This window comes from Rhinolophus sinicus, chromosome X (assembly GCF_036562045.2).
Source record: "Rhinolophus sinicus isolate RSC01 chromosome X, ASM3656204v1, whole genome shotgun sequence".
Taxonomy (NCBI): domain Eukaryota; kingdom Metazoa; phylum Chordata; class Mammalia; order Chiroptera; family Rhinolophidae; genus Rhinolophus; species Rhinolophus sinicus.
In genome coordinates, this window is record NC_133768.1 from 84,376,036 (window position 1) to 84,391,547 (window position 15,512).

Consider the following 15,512-nt stretch of genomic DNA (forward strand, 5'->3'; position numbering starts at 1 on the left):
ACATGTTGGCAGAACCAGGCTTTATATCTGTAAACATCTGACTATATATGAATGAACATTGCAACATTATGTACAGTAGCCAAGACATGAAGGCAACCTGGGTGTCCCTGAATGGATGAATGGATAAAAACAAGGTTGCACATATACACAATAGAACATTACTAAGCCATAAAAAAGGATGAATCTGGTCATCTCCAAAAATGCGGATGGGTGTAGAGGGTATTTTGCTCAGTGTAGTAACTCAGACAAAGACAAATGTCATGCTATTTCACTTGTAAGTGAAATCTAAAGAACAAAATAAACAAATAAAGCAGAAACAAATTCATATAGAGAGGGAATATTTAGAGAGACTATTTCAATGGTTGCCAGATGGGAAGGGATTGGGGAGAGGGGGTAAAAACAAAAAAAAAAAAAAAAAGGAAGGGATATGGAGGGAGTGCCCTGAGACACAGTGGACCTGCTCACAGAGGAGAAGCTCACATTCCAGGGAATCCACCATTGCATGAGAAGCAGGAACAGAGCAAGGGAAAATATAACATTATAGCATGAGAGAGTATAAAAGACTGCAACGGGGGAGAAAATAAAACATTGCAGCTAAACCTACTGGAAACCAAAAGAAAGATCTCTTCATAACAACCTGCTGCAGAACCCACTCATGTAGACAACCAGGAAGACAACTAATTATCCACTAATTGCCATGAATAACAAAGATAAAAAGGCAGCTCAGAAAGAAAGTCAAAAGTCTCTGGAAAATGAACTTAAAGACGTGGAGATATGTGACTTAAGTGTCAGAGAATTCAAGATTGCAGTTCTGAAAAAACTCAATGAGATGCAAGTAAACACAAGCAGTTCAATGAACTCAGAAACACAATCAAAGGACAACAGGAACATTTTACCAAACATATTGAAATAAAAAAATAGAATTCCTGGAGATTAAGAACTCAACAAAAGAAATGAAGAATGAAACAACCAGCTTAGCCCTTAGAGCTGACCAGATGGAGGAAAGAATAAGTGACATCGAAGATAGAAGTCTGGAAATGACACAGAAGAACAGAGAGACTTGAGAGTTAAAAGAAATGAAAGAACTCTACAAGAACTTTCTGACTCCATCAGGAAGAACAACAACAGAATAATGGGCATAACAGAAGGAGAAGAAAGGGAGAAGGGCACAGAGAGTATGTTCAAACAAATGGTTGATGAGAACTTCCAAAACTTGTGGAAAGAACTGGATCCTCGAATCCAAGAAGCAAATAGAACACCTAATTACCTCAATCCCAACAGACCTTCTCCAAGGCACATTGTATTGAAGCTGTTTAAAATCAACGACAAAGAAAGAATCCTCAAGGCAGCCAGGGAAAAGAAGACGGTAACCTACAAAGGAAAGCCCATTAGATTATCATCAGACTTTTCAGCAGAAACTCTACAAGCCAGGAGGGAGTGGAACCAAATATTCAAACTATTGAAAGAGAGAAAATATGAGCCAAGAATAAAATATCCAGCAAACATATTTTTCAGATATGAAAGAGAGATAAAGACCTTTCCAGACATACTGAAGCTGAGGGAATTTTCTAACACATGACTTGCATTACAAGAAATACTGAAGGAGGCAATTGAACCTGAAACAAAAAATCAAAACATACAAAGCTGAGTATTATGAACAGACAGAAAGAAGCAGGAAATGGCAACCCCTACTCACAATAGGGAACTATACACTTAAACATAACATAGAGGGTAAAGATAAAAAATGAATTAAAAAGAAAAAGAAAACTTGCTACTAAAACTCAGAAATCAACTCACAGCATAAGTAGGGATATCTTGTGACTAGAAGAACATAAAAGGGGAGAGAGTAAAGGTCTGAACCTGCAGACAGGAATGGAGATAAGAAGAATGCTGAAGAAAAAGTACTACTGTAAATATGAAACTTACTTTTACATAAACTAAATTGTAACCACTCAAAAAATATCCAGAACTGAGATATATAACAACAATAAAAAAAGAAGTAATAGAGGGGAAATATCATAAAATACCACCACACTGAAATACAGACAGCAACTAAAAGGTAAAGAAAAAAATAGAGACACCGAACCACCAGAAAACAAAAGATGATAGAAAATCCTTATTTATCAATAATCACCCTAAATGGATAGACTGAAATCCCTAATAAAATGAAACAGATCAAAAAACAAAGCCCAAACAAAAGCTGCCTCCAGGAGACACATCACAGCTACAAGGACAAATACAGAGTCAAAGTGAAAGGGTGGAAATTGATACTCCAAGCAAATGGTAGCAAGAAAAAAACAGATTTAATCATAATTATATCTATCAACAATTACTTTAAGTATAAATGGATTAAATGCTCCAATAAAAAGACATAGTGTAACTGAATAGATAAGAAAACAACACCCTTACACATGCTGCCTGTAAGAGACTCACTCACTTCCTATCGAAAGACACAGACAGCCTGAAAGGAAAGGGACAGAAAAAGGTATTTCATGAAAATGGAAACAAAGAGCTGGGGTAGTAATACTTATACCAGATAAAATAGATTTTAAAACAAAGGCTATAACAAGAGACAAAAGAGGACCCAGTAATTCCACTTCTGGATATTTATCCATAGAAACCCAAAACACTATTTTGAAAAGACATATGCATCCATATATTTATTGCAACATCACTTACAGTAGCCAAGATTTGCAAGCAATCTAACTGTCCATCAGTAGATAAATGGATAAAGAAGAAGTGGTACCTATATACAATGAAATATTATTGAGACATACAAAAAGAACGAAATCTTGCCATGTGCAGCAACATGGATGGACCTAGAGAGTATTATGCTAAGTGTAATAAGTCAGATAGTGAAGGACAGATACCATATGATTTCACTTATATGTGGAATTTAAAGGACAAAATAAATTAACAAACGAAACAGAAACAAACTCATAGACACAGAGAACATTTTGAGTGTTGCCAGATGGGAAGGCGGATTGGGAATGTGGGTGAAAATGGTGAATGGATTAAGAAGTACAAATTGGTAGTTACAAAATAGTCATGGGTGTGTAAAGTATAGCATAAGGATATAGTCAATAATATTGTAATAACCATGTATGGTGTCAGATGGGTACTAGATTTATCGAGTTGATCACTTTGTAAGTTACATAAATGTTTAATCACCATGTTGTACACCTGAAACTAACATAATATTGTATGTCAACTGTAATTTAAAAATAAAATGTTATTTTAAAAATAAGCTTTGGAAAGAAATGGTGAAAGAATTTTGATTTACCCCATAAGTGTTTGAACATTCACAGGGAAAATTAGAACCTGCATCATGAAATGAGGAAGTTATGCTATCTACTATATTGATGATCTGCTTGTGTTTGGAAACTTACACAGTATTAAGGTCTTTTCATTAATACCCATTGAATATAGTGTACAATATGAATTTAGTTTATGCCAAAATATAATCTATAATGAATAGGGTTGTAGTGGTATAACAAGCTCATCTACCTCAAATAGTGGCACTAAGTGTCATTTTGTGGGAGACTATAGAAGTTTCCTTCTGTGAAAATAACCTCAAAGAAAATTGAAAACACCTTTGGAGAATGTGGGTATCTTTTGAGAAAACTTAACACTGATTGACTTATAAGTGTTATTATTCCAACCCAGGATCTGTATAGTGAATTATGATGTTTGCCAATGATAGTTAGGAACCAATGAAAAAAATGGTGTCTCTGTATCTTAGTATAAATTTCATTTAAAAAAAATGTTTTCTTTAAAGAAATATCATGTTGAATTTGTTACTTAATTAAAAAAATTTGTTTAATGAGAAATCTACTCTTATACAAAAAAAGGCAAATTCCTGATAGCATTAGCATTAGAATAGGCTTGAGCAGAGAGCCACCATCTAAAACCTTTGAAAAAAATGTGTGCTTTAGTAATCATATCATGTGGCTGCTGGTACTATTTTGCCTCTGGATGGAAGCATAACAAAATTACAATGAAACTTGTTGAAATATGCTTGTTCAATATTCATCCATCTATCCATTCATCCACCCATCCATCTATCCATTCAACACTATTAGCCACTGCAGATACAACAATGAACAAGACAAACATCGCCCTTATCTCAAAGTACTTATGGCCTACTAGAAATTCCTTACATTCCTTAAATGGTAGATAATAATCATAAATTGATAGTTTTATGACAATTTCTTCAAAGGGAAAAAAATGAGTGAAATCAACTATCTAGCCTTACCTGGATGCTGCTAAAACTTTTCTTTGAACAATGTTCCCTGAAAAATGGGTAGAATGTGAGATGCGAAAAGAGAGAACAGGGTTTTTGAATAATGTTAGTTTAATTTTCTTGAAAGCATTTAGTACTATCATTATTTTTATTACATTGTATACCTTTCAAAGCAATTATACCAAACATGAGGTAGAGCAAATTTTATTTCCCCGTTACAAATTTTATTTCCCCATTACATAGATGAGACAACTGAAGCATAGATATTAATATTTAAGTGCCCAAGATCTTACAGCTATATAGGATTCAGAGTTCTATCCACTTCTTTTTCTTTTACAGTATGCTGAAAAATTTCAGACTCCACTATAAGGCACTATAAAACTCAAAATACTTAAAAGAATGTAGATATTCAAGAAGCCAAAGTCACAAGTACAGAAGAAGGAAAACAAAGTACAACAAAGAGGATGTTTCTCTGCTCTAGGCAATTAAGTAGGTCAACCACTAAAAGGCTATTTTGGTATTAAATTTTAGAGGGCATTTAGTACATACACCAATATCACTAACCTGATTCTTCACTTTCAAGATCTAAGAAAATCAAAGGCAGGTTTTTTGTTGTTGTTGTTGTTCTGTGTTTTGTTTTGTTTTGTTTGTTTTGAAAGGGAGAGTTGTATCATTGGATACCTCAAGAGAATATTAGTTGGGAAATTTGAGTTAGCCAGACTAATGCTCCAGATTTTCTGTGAGGTGTAGCTCATTAGAGTGATGCTCTTCTTAAGAAAGTAACAGCTTTGTATGTGTATAATGCAGATTCAGCGATTTCTTTCCTCTCTCTCTCTCTCTCTCTCTCTCTCTCTCTCTCTCTCTCTCTCTCTCTCTCTCTCCTCCCTTCCTCCTTTCCTTTCATTCCTTTCCCATTTTTGTTTCACCCTCTCTCCCTTCCCTCTTTTCCTCCCTCCCTTCCCTTCTCTATCCTCTCCTTCCCTTCCATTTTTTTTCAATTATCTTACGGAAACATATCTGACAAATTGTTAATATTTAATTTGCTATAAAACAGTTCTCCCAGGCGATGACAGTTCATTATAATTTGAAAATCTGAAGCTCTTTTGCCCCCCAGGTACACTAGGATCAAATTAGAACGGAAATGTTTCCGTTACAGTTTTGTTTATGGCAGCAAAGGCACTTTGTTATTAACTGGCAATGAAACTACTAAGGAGAATAGTAAACTTTCACCACATTTCAGTGTGGCTCCACTCCAGACAGAGTGTCCATTTGGCTTAGGGTGAAACATTTATACTAATTCTTTTTAATATTAAATGTAAATATCTAAGCTTAATAATAAATGCATTTTGGCACATTGAATCACACCCGCCCCCCGCAGTGTAAATCTTTTTTCACTTAGTTCACATTTTAAAAGCCATGAACATTTTTTCTCATATGTCATCTTTAAAAAATGGATTTAAATTACCTACACATATCTCCTCGCCACCTTTTCCTCTCTCTTTCACCAGAGGGATATTGTGCAAAAATATCCACAAATTTTCAAACCTATTTAGGAATGCCCTGACATTCTGTAACTAGGCACCTGAAATAGAAACGTTACTCTTCTGTCCTGCCTCATACCTTGTCTCTTCCCTGATGAGAGGAACATATGGAAAAGGAAGGAGATTTCTTTGAAAGAGTCAGCTATCTATGAAACAGGTGTAGAAGAGTGTTTATTTGATAGGTAGCATTAAATCACAGAGACTTGAAGATTAATCATGGCAATGTAATTTTCAAGAGCTTAGATTTTCTTTCTTTTTCTGCAACCACTAGTGAAGAAAGAAAGGATTAGAGAGAGTATCAAAAACTGTTGACACATTTAGTCAGGTTGGCTACTTAATTCATTAGCAGGTATGGGAACTGCCTCAGGTTGATGATTTAAAATGTTGGCTGTGGGTGGAATAAATCTTGAATGTACCCATTCCAAAATTGTGTTAATCCTTTCAACTTCACAGTCAATCAAGCTTTTCCTGCCTCCTGTCTATTTCTGCAATGATGCACCTGAATTCTTGGATGTCCTTTATGTTTCCCACAGACCGTGCTGTCACTTGCCAGTTGTTCTGCATTGCTGCTTCCATACTTGCTTGGAAGATGTAAAATCCTGAAAGAAGGAAAAACACCAACAATGTTTTTATTCTTTTTATAAAATTACTTATTTTTTCAGTTACAGTTGACTTTGAATATTATTTTGTATTAGTTTCAGGAGTACAGTGTAGTGGTTAGACATTTATATAATTTATGCAGTGACCTCCCCGGTTAGTCTAGCAGCCACCTGGCACTATACATCATTGTTGCAACATTACTGATTATATTCTCTATGCAGTACTTTACATCACCCGGACTATTTTGTAACTAACAATTAGTATTTCTTAATCCCTTCACCTTTTCCACTCAGTTCCCCAACTCACCTCTCCCATCTGGCAACAATTAGTTTATTCTCTATATCTATGAGTCTGTTTCTATTTTGTTTGTTCATTTGTTTTATTCTTCACATACCACATAACAATGAAATAGTTCTCTATTTCAGTTAGCAAAATATCCTCTAGGACCATCCATGTTTTCACAAATGGCAAGATTCCATTCATTTTTTATTGCTGAGTAATATTCCTGTGTGTGTGTGTGTGTGTGTATCACATTGTTTTTATCCACTCATCTATTGAAGGGCATCAATAAAGCTGTTTAAAAGGAAAACATTCAGAGGATTAAGTAAGAAATGGTAAGTAACTGATAAAATACAAAAATGTATGAATTTTCTCTATGTCACTGAGTAATGAAAAACATCTATTGCTCGTCATTGGTGTTAACTGTGTATTGTTTTAAAGACTTAAATTTCTGAAAATATAGGGACATGGTATTACTTGCAAAGCTTTTCCTGAATGAGAATATTTTATTTTACTTTATTTATTTATTTTTTAATTAAATTTCTTGGGGTGACAATTGTTAGTAAAATTACATAGATTTCAGGTGTACCATTCTGTATTACATCATCTATAAATCCCACTGTGCGTTCATCACCCAGAGTCAGTTCTCCTTCCATCACCATATATTCGATCCCCCTTACCCTCATCTCCCACCCCGCACCCCCGCACCCCTTACCCTCTGGCAACCACTAAACTATTGTCTGTGTCTATGAGTTTCTGTTTCTCATTTGTTTGTCTTGTTCTTTTGTTGTTTTTGGTTTATATACCACATATCAGTGAAATCACATGGTTCTCTGCTTTTTCTGTCTGACTTGTTTCGCTCAGCATTACTCTCTCAAGATCCATCCATGTTGTCACAAATGTTCCTATATCATCTTTTCTTACTGCCGAATAGTATTCCATTGTGTATATATACCACAACTTCTTTATCCATTCATCTATCGAAGGACATTTTGGTTGTTTCCATGTCTTGGCCACGTAAACAAAGCTGCAATGAACATTGGAGCACACGTGTCTTTATCTCTAAATGTTTTCAGATTTTTGGGTAGATACCCAGGAGAGGGATTGCTGGGTCATATGGCAATTCTATTCGTAATTTTCTGAGGAACCTCCACACTGCCTTCCATAACGGCTGCACCAGTCTGCATTCCCACCAACAGTGTATGAGGGTTCCTTTTTCTCCACAGCCTCTCCAACATTTGTTACTATTTGTCTTGTTGATGATAGCCATTCTGACTGGGGTGAGGTGATATCTCATTGTGGTTTTGATTTGCATTTCTCTGATGATTAGTGATGTTGAGCATTTTTTCATATGTCTATTTGCCATTTGCATGTCCTCTTTGGAGAAATGTCTCTTCAAGTCCTCTGCCCATTTTTCAATTGGGTTGTTTGTTTTCTTGTTGTTGAGTTGCATGAGTTCCTTGTATATTCTGGATACTAGCCCCTTATCGGAGGCACTGTTTGCAAAAATCTTCTCCCATTCAGTTGGTGGCCTCTTTATTTTGTCAATGGTTTCTTTTGCTGTGCAGAAGCTTTTAAATTTCATATAGTCCCATTCGTTTATTTTAGCTTTTACTTCCATTGCCTTTGGAGTCAAGTTCATAAATGCTCTTTGAACCCAAGGTCCATACGTTTAGTACCTATGTTTTCTTCTATGCAGTTTATTGTGTCAGGTCTTATGCTTAAGTCTTTGATCCATTTTGAATTAACTTTGGTACATGGTGACAAATAGCAGTCCAGTTTCATTCTTTTGCACGTGGCTATCCAATTCTCCCAGCACCATTTATTGAAGAGGCTGTCCTTGCTCCATTGTATGTTTTTAGCTTCTTTGTCAAAAATTATCTGTCCATATTTATGTGGTTTTATTTCTGGGTTCTCAATTCTATTCCATTGGTCTATGTGTCTGTTTTTCTGCCAATACCATGCTGTTTTGATTATTGTAGCCCTGTAGTACAAGCCAAAGTCAGGAAGTGTGATACCTCCATTATTGTTCGTTTTCTTAAGATTGCTTTGGCTATTCGGGGTCTTTTGTGGTTCCAAACAAATCTGATGATTTTTTGTTCTATTTCTTTAAAATATGCCATTGGGATTTTGATGGGGATTGCATTGAATCTGTATATTGCTTTGGGTAATATGGCCATTTTAACTATGTTGATTCTTCCAATCCATGAGCACGGAATGTCTTTCCATTTCTTTGTGTCTTCTTCAATTTCTTTCAAAAATGTCTTATAGTTTTCAGCATATAGGTCTTTCACATCCTTGGTTAAGTTTATTCCTAGGTATTTTATTCTTTTTGCTGCAATTGCAAAAGGAATTGTTTTTTGTATTTCTTTTTCTGAGATTTCATTGTTAATATATAGGAAGGCAATGGACTTTTGTGCGTTGATTTTGTAGCCGGCAACTTTACTGTATTCGTTGATTGTTTCTAATAGCTTTTTGGTGGAGTCTTTAGGGTTTTCTATATATAGCATCATGTCATCTGCAAAGAGTGATAATTTAACTTCTTCATTCCCAATTTGATGCCTTTTATTTCTTTCTCTTGCCTGATTGCTCTGGCAAGGACTTCCAACACTATGTTGAAAAGCAGAGGTGATAGGGGACATCCCTGTCGTGTTCCTGAACGTAGAGCAAAGGGCTTCAGTTTTTCTCCATTAATTATGAGATTAGCAGAGGGCTTGTCATATATGGCCTTTATTATGTTAAGGTATTTTCCTTCTATACCCATTTTATTAAGTGTTTTAATCATAAATGGATGTTGTATCTTGTCAAATGCTTTTTCTGCATCAATTGATATAATCATATGATTTTTGTCCTTTATTTTGTTTATGTGATGTATCACATTGATGGATTTATGGATGTTGAACCATCCTTGTGCCCCGGGATGAACCCCACTTGGTCGTGATGAATAATCTTTTTAATGCATTGTTGTATTCGATTTGCTAGAATTTTATTTAGGATTTTTGCATCGGTATTCATTAGAGATATTGGTCTGTAGTTTTCTTTTTTGTGCTGTCCTTACCAGGTTTTGGTATCAGGGTAATGTTGGCCTCATAAAATGAGTTAGGGAGTACTGTCTCTTCTTCAATTTTTGGAAGAGTTTGTGCAGAATTGGTATTAGATCCTCTTTGAAGGTTTGGTAGAATTCACTAGTGAAGCCATCTGGTCCCGGACTTTTGCTTTTGGGAAGGTTTTGGATGACTGATTCAATTTCGTTACATTGGTGATCGGTCTGTTTAGATTTTCCAGTTCTTCATGGTTCAGCCTTGAAGGCTATATGTTTCTAAGAACTTGTCCATTTCTTCTAGGTTGTTGAATTTGGTGGCATATAGTCCTTCATAGTATTCTTGGATGATCCTTTGTATTTCTGTGGTGTCCGTGATAACTTCCCTTTTACGCTTTCTGATTTTGTTAATCAGTGTCTTCTCTTTTTATCTTAGTGAGTCTAGCCAAGGGTTTGTCAATTTTTTTAATCTTTTCAAAGAACCAGCTCTTTGTCACATTAATTTTTTCTATTGTTTTTTTGTTCTCTATTTCATTTAGTTCTGCTCTAATTTTTGTTATTTCCTTTCTTCTGCTGACCTTGGGTTTTACTTGTTCTTCTTTTTCTAGTTTTTTAAGGTGTAATGTGAGGTTATTTATTTGGGAGTTTTCTTGTTTCTTGAGATAGGCCTGTAATGAGACAAATTTCTCTCTTAACTCTGTTTTCGCTGCATCCCAAAAATTTCAGTAGGATGTATTTTCATTGTCATTTGTTTCTATGTATCTTTTGATCTCTCCTCTAACTTCTTCTTTGACCCAGTCCTTCTTTAAAAGTATGTTGTTTAATCTCCATGTATTTGTGTTTTTTCCCGCTTTCTTTTCACAGTTGATATCCAATTTCAAAGCCTTGTGATCAGAGAATATGCATGGTATGATTTCAATCTTCTTAAATTTGTTGAGACTGATTTTATGTCCCAATATATGGTCTATCCTTGAGAATGTTCCATGTACACTAGAAAAGAATGTGTAGTCTGATGTTTTAGGATGAAGGGAACACACGTGTCTTTATCTCTAAATGTTTTCAGATTTTTTGGGTAGATACCCAGGAGAGGGATTGCTGGGTCATATTGTAATTCTATTCGTAATTTTTTGAGGAACCTCCACACTGCCTTCCATAACGGCTGCACCAGTCTGCTTTCCCACCAACAGTGTATGAGGGTTCCTTTTTCTCCACAGCCTCTCCAACACTTGTTACTATTTGTCTTGTTGATGATAGCCATTCTGACTGGGGTGAGGTGATATCTCATTGTGGTTTTGATTTGCATTTCTCTGATGATTAGTGATGTTGAACATTTTTTCGTATGTCTATTTGCCATTTGTATGTCCTCTTTGGAGAAATGTCTCTTCAAGTCCTCTTCCCATTTTTCAATTGGGTTGTTTTTTTTTTTGTTGTTGTTGAGTTGCATGAGTTCCTTGTATATTTTGGATATTACCCCCTTATCGGAGGCACGTTTTGCAATCTTCTCCCATTCAGTTGGTGGCCTCTTTATTTTGTCGATGGTTTCCTTTGCTGTGCAGAAGCTTTTAAGTTTCATATAGTCCCATTGTTCATTCATTTTATTTTTTAGATTCCACATATAAGTGAGATCATATGGTATTTGTCTTTCTCTGTCTGACTTATTTCATTTAGCATAATGTTCTCTTGTCCCATCCATATTGTTGCAAATGGTAACATTTCATTCCTCTTTATGGCTTAGTAATACTCCATTGTATAAATGTACCACAATTTCTTTTTTTTTTTTTTTCACAATTTCTTAATCCAGTCATATACCGATGGGTATTTTAGTTGTTGCCATGTCTTAGCTGTTGTAAATAGTGCTGCAAAAAACATAGGGGTGCATAACTGTTTTTGAATTACCATTTTGGATTTCTCTGGATAGATACCTAAGAGTGGAAAAAGTGGGCAACCTTGTCTTGTTCCTGATCTGAAGGGGAATGGTTTTAGTTTTTCCCCATTGAGTATGATGTTAGCTGTGGGTTTATCATATATGGCCTTTATTATGTTGAGATATGATCTCTCTATTCCCATTTTGAGAAGAGTTTTTATCATAAATAGCTGCTGTATTTTGTCAAATGCTTTTTCTGCATCTATTGATATGACCATATGATTTTTATTTTTCATTTTGCTAATGTGGTGTATGACATTAATTGATTTGTGGATATTGATCCAAACTTGCATACCAGGAATGAATCCCACCTAATCATAGTGTATGATCTTCTTAATGTATTGTTGAATTCTGTTTGCTAATATTTTGTTGAGGATTTTTGCATCTTTATTCATTAGGCATATTGGCCTGTAGTTTTCTTTTTCTTTCTTTCTTTCTTTCTTTTTTTTTTTTTTTTTGTAATGTCTTTGTCTGATTTTGGGATCAGGGTGATAGTGGCCTCATAAAAAGACTTTGGTAGCTTTCCCTTTTTCTGGATTTTTTAAGAATAGTTTGAGGAAAATAGGTGATAATTCTTTTTGAGTGTTTTGGAAAATTCACCTGTAGAGTCATATGGTCCAGGACTTTTGCTTGTTGGGAGTTTGTTGATTACTGATTCAGTTTCACTGGTAGTAGTCAGTTTATTCAGCTTTTCCATTTCTTCTTGAGTTAGCCTTGGAAGGTTGTATGCTTCTAGAAAATTATCCATTTCTTTCAGGTTGTCTAATTTGTTGCCATATTGTTACTCATAGTATTTTCTTAATTTTTTTTGGTATTTCTGTGGTGTCTGTTGTAACTTCTCCCCTTTCATTTCTGAATTTATTAATTTGGGTCCTTGCCCTCTCTTTTTTTTTTTTTATGACTCTGGCTAAAGGTTTGTTGATTTTCTTTATCTTCTCCAAAAACCAGCCATAGGGTTCATTGATATTTTACTTTTTTTTTTTTTTTTTGGTCTCTATTTTGTTATTTCCATTCCAATCTTTATTATCTCCTTTCTTGTACTCCTTTTGGGCTTATTTTGCTGTTCTATTTCCAGTTCCCTTAGGTGTAAGGATAAACTGTTGATTATAAACTGTTGATTTGGGATTTTTGTTGTTTCTTTATGTAGGCCTGCATTGCTATGAATTTCCCTCTTAGGACTGGTTCCACTGCATCCCACAGATTTTGGGTCATTGTGTTTTCATTTTCATTTGTCTCAAGGTATCTTTTGATTTCTTCCTTGATCTCATTTTTGACCCATTCATTATTTAGTAACATGTTATTCAGCCTCATGTATTTGTGTGTTTTCCAGTTTTTTTCTTGTAATTGATTTCTAATTTCATAGCATTATGGTCAAAGAAGACACTTGATATGATTTCAGTTTTCTTAAATTTTTTGAGAGTTTTTTTGTGGCCTAACATGTTGTCTATCTTGGAAAAGATTCGACGTGTGCGCAAGAAGAATGTATATTCTGGAGCATAGGGGTGAAATGCTCTAAAAGTATCGATTAAATCCAACTGGTCTAATGAGTCATTTAAGGCCGCTGTTTCCGTATTGATTTTCTGTCTGGAGGATCTGTCCCTTGTTGTCAGAAAAAATGTGGAACACTTCATAAATTTGTGTGTCACCCTTGCACAAGGGCCATGCTAACCTTCTCTGTATCATTTCAATATTTGTATATGTGCTGCCGAAGTGAGCACTATGGGAGTGTTTTCTTAATTTTTGTTTCTGACAGTTCTTTTTTGATGTATAAAAAACTGGGTAAGGGGGGTGGGGGGTGGGGGGTGGGAGATGAAGGTAAGGGAGATCGAATATATGGTGATGGAAGGAGAACTGACTCTGGGTGATGAACACACAATGGGATTTATAGATGATGTAATACAGAATTGTACACCTGAAATCTATGTAATTTTACTAACAATTGTCACCCCAATAAATTTAATAAAAAAATAAAAAAGAAAGAAAGAAAGAAAGAAAGAAAGAAAGAAAGAAAGAAAGAAAAAACTGATTCCTGAAATTAATTTAATATCCTGCTACTTTATTGAATTCGTTTATGAGCTGTAATAGTTTTTTGTGTGGAATCTGTAGGGTTCTCTGTACAAGCATATAGCATCATGTCATCTGCACATAATGACAATTTTACTTACTCCTTTTCAATTTGGATGTTTCTTATTTCTTTCTTGTGTCTTATTGCTGTGGCTAGGACTTCTACTACTGTGTGGAATAAAAACAGTGAAAGTGGACATGCTTGATTTATTCCTGATCTTAAGAAAGAAACATTTTTAGCTTTGCAACAATCAGTATGATGTTAGCTGTAGGATTGCAATATATGGCATTTATTATGTTGAGGTATGTTCCCTTTGAGTGTTTTTATCATAAATGGATGCTGGGTTTTTTTCATATGCTTTTTCTGCATCTATTGATATGATAATATAATTTTATCCTTCATTTTGTTTATATATTGTATCAGATGAATTGATCTGCAAATATTGAACCAAACTTGCATCCCCAAAATAAATGCCACATTGCATGATGTTTTTAATGTATTGCTGAATTCAGTTTGCTAATATTTTGTTGAGGATTTTTGCATCTATGTTCATCAGGGATATTGGCCTATAATTTTCTATTTTTAATATAAGGTGTGATCAAACAACATGGTGAATGTTTAAATAAAAAATATATTACAGTAAAAGACACATTGTCATTAATCCCCCTCAAAATACTCCCCCTCACTTCATGCACACTATCTCATTGTTCTTGTCACTTTCTGAAACAGTTCTGGAAGTCCTCTTTCATGTGTGTCTTTAGTTGTGTTGTTGTGGCTGCCTCAATGTCCTGAATCATTTTGACTTTGGGGAAGAGCCAGAAGTTGCATTGTGCCAGATCCAGTGAATAAGGTAAATAAGGACACACCATAATGTTTTTATTTGATAGAAAATGCCATATACCAGAAGTGGTGTGTGACATGGAGTGTTGTCATGATAGAGGATGATTTATGGCACACTTTAAAACACACCTTCTCTGAACCATAGCTCACACTTGATTGACTTCACCAAACAAGTTGAAACTCGTCACACATTGTTACTAAGGTTCGAGGTGCTGCTTCCCCTATTGAATATCTCTGCCTTTCTGTTGGATGTTACTCGGTACCAGCATTCACTGTATTTTTTTTAATTAAATTTATTGGGGTGACAATTGTTAGTAAAATTACATAGATTTCAGGTGTACCATTCTGTATTACATCATCTATAAATCCCATTGTGTGTTCATCACCCAGAGTCAGTTCTCCTTCCATCACCATATATTCGATCCCCCTTACCCTCATCTCCCACCCCCCACCCCCCACCCCCCTTACCCTCTGGCAACCACTAAACTATTGTCTCTGTCTATGAGTTTCTGTTTCTCATTTGTTTGTCTTGTTCTTTTGTTGTTTTTTGCAGCTTTGTTTACAGTGGCCAAGACATGGAAACAACCAAAATGTCCTTCGATAGATGAATGGATGAAGAAGTTGTGGTATATATACACAATGGAATACTATTCGGCGGTAAGAAAAGATGATATAGGAACATTTGTGACAACATGGATGGATCTTGAGAGTGTAATGCTGAGCGAAATAAGTCAGACAGAAAAAGCAGAGAACCATGTGATTTCACTGATATGTGGTATATAAACCAAAAACAACAAAAGAACAAGACAAACAAATGAGCATTCACTGTATTTTGTGATCACAACGGGAAAGGCTCCGTGTCAGACATTGCTTCTGGTATGGCAGTTTCTGTCCAATAAAAATATAACAGTGTGTCTTCATCCACCTTATTCACCGGATCTGGCACCCTGTGACTTCTGCTCTTTTCCAAAGTCAAAATG

The 15,512-nt window shown here is 35.2% G+C and overlaps 1 non-coding gene across 1 annotated transcript; it reads right to left on the bottom strand.

The window, feature by feature from the left end:
• Window positions 1-13,238: 13,238 nt before the first annotated feature.
• Window positions 13,239-13,345, bottom strand: LOC141569836 (U6 spliceosomal RNA). Its single transcript, XR_012493616.1, has one exon. It is a non-coding gene; the product is annotated as a U6 spliceosomal RNA (small nuclear RNA).
• Window positions 13,346-15,512: the final 2,167 nt, after the last annotated feature.